The 1961-nt window shown below is 33.1% G+C and overlaps 1 long non-coding RNA gene across 1 annotated transcript; it reads right to left on the bottom strand.

Moving 5' to 3' along the window:
* Nucleotides 1-629: 629 nt before the first annotated feature.
* Nucleotides 630-1506, bottom strand: LOC118736472. Its single transcript, XR_004992681.1, has 3 exons — nucleotides 1380-1506; nucleotides 908-977; nucleotides 630-844 (listed from the first exon to the last, which is right to left on the bottom strand). It is a non-coding gene; the product is annotated as an uncharacterized LOC118736472 (long non-coding RNA).
* Nucleotides 1507-1961: the final 455 nt, after the last annotated feature.

Raw genomic sequence — 1961 nt, 5'->3', positions numbered from 1 at the left:
TTAGTACCACCGTAATTCGCCCCAAAAGCCAGCCACGTTACACTTACTTTCATACTTTGAATGAGCTTATTCGCAAAGAAATTAAAATTATACCTCAAAAGTCTATATCGGTATCAAAAATTTGATTATTATGATTACCTAGAACATTTTTGTTTTAATATTTTTATGCAGACTTTTTAAGCTTAAACTGTTCAGTCATCTGAGCTGCTGACGGGGGCTGCTCACATAACAAAAACTATTTGAAAACTAACGTTCCACTCATTCCAATTGGTGTCTTCACTAGTTTTTTGGTATATTTATCGAAGTGGAAGTCATATTTTATCATCTTTAATATGCTAGTTGGGATTTATTGCCAATTGGCTGGTCAAATTGATATATAAATGAAAGAAAAAGGTTGCTAATAGTAAGAAAATGAAAGAAAAAGATTTTGGTTTTGGTTTTTCATAGCAAATTTGCAAACAAAGGATGAAGAAAATGTCAACGAAAACACGGGTGCGAACAGCTTTCAGCCCACAAGGTTGCTAATGATAAGAAAATGAAAGACAAAGATTTTGATTTTGTTTTTTCGTAGCAAACAAAACAAAATCAAAATCTTTTTCTTTAATTTTATTATCATTAGCAACCTTTTTCTTTTGTTAATATTTTAATTTCGCCAAAACCAGTTATAGCAACGAAAACATGTTTTCGATGTCGGTCCGAACATAGTATTATTCAGAATTGCTAATCTATGCTTTAGCTTCATGTTCTCAGTCTCCAATGTTGTGTACTCATCATCTTCAAATACAAGTCCTTCGCCACGTTTTGTATTTTCTATTTATGTACGCAAGTGGGCTATCAGACGCTCCTACAAACGCAAATAAAAATGTTATGAGGATAAGAGTTTGCACTATGGAATTCCAATGCTAACATTGTACAATAGATGTTTGGGGATTCCGGCTGATTTGGAAGACCATCCTTTGTCACGCCCAGAACTAGAGCTGCAAATATATCGATGTCAGTATCGATATATCGAGTTTTTTTTGTTTTTTTTCTGCAGACATCGATAGTTTTTGTTCGATATCGAGTGTGGCTTAGCCATTTTCTCATTACTTATTTTTGCGCCAAACAACATGCATGCTGCGAATACCGATTTATACTAAATCCAGCCCTTCGACATAAGCTACTTTTCCATACGAACAGAGATATGTACCTCATATACATATATAATAAAATTTTCTGTTGGTAAATGGTTCTATTCATTTTTTGAATGAGATGTTTTTCAGCTTTTCAGTGTAGAATTAAAAATTAACGATATATATCGATATATCGAGTTTTTGTCTCTTAAATATCGAGTACGGCGAATATCGATACTTTTGCAGCTCTACCCAGAACGCATTTACCTAGAGGAAAAACCGCAGGGATTGCAGTAGCTCTCCTTGCAATGATCGTTGATGAAGCTCTGCTTGTAATTTGTGGTCTGAAAAGAAAGAAATTTGTATTAATGAAATGTTAAACACATCAAATCAATAAATTTCAATAATTTGTTTACCATTTCACAAACTGAACTACCAAGAAATATAAACTCACCACGATGCGATACTCAAATAAAAATCAACAGTGCTGCATTTTCTTGGTAAACAACATTTTACCACAAGCGCTCAGAGCGATCTGATCCGCAATATTATTTTAAGAGAAGTAAGAGTTTAAAAGAGGTTTTACACTTGATTATCATATTATTTAATTAGTGCAAATTATTTTGTTTATTTTTAGTAGAATATAATTGCATTATCTCAGACTGTTTTTTATGTTTTCTAATATTCGTTCTTTAGGCAAGCGAAAGCAACCATGCGCTCAATTTCTTGTGGGGAAATTTGGTCCCCATAAAGGACTTTCACCACGAAACATTTACAAAAACAAAAATCTTTTCTACTGGTATACTGTGCTACAGAGTATTTGACTCGTATGTACGACAAGAGGTTAAT

The sequence above is a fragment of the Rhagoletis pomonella genome, unplaced genomic scaffold (genome assembly GCF_013731165.1).
Source record: "Rhagoletis pomonella isolate Grant_MI unplaced genomic scaffold, Rhpom_1.0 Rhpom_scaffold_00003, whole genome shotgun sequence".
NCBI classification, from domain to species: Eukaryota; Metazoa; Arthropoda; class Insecta; order Diptera; family Tephritidae; genus Rhagoletis; species Rhagoletis pomonella.
This window is presented reverse-complemented; position numbering and strand designations above follow the sequence as displayed.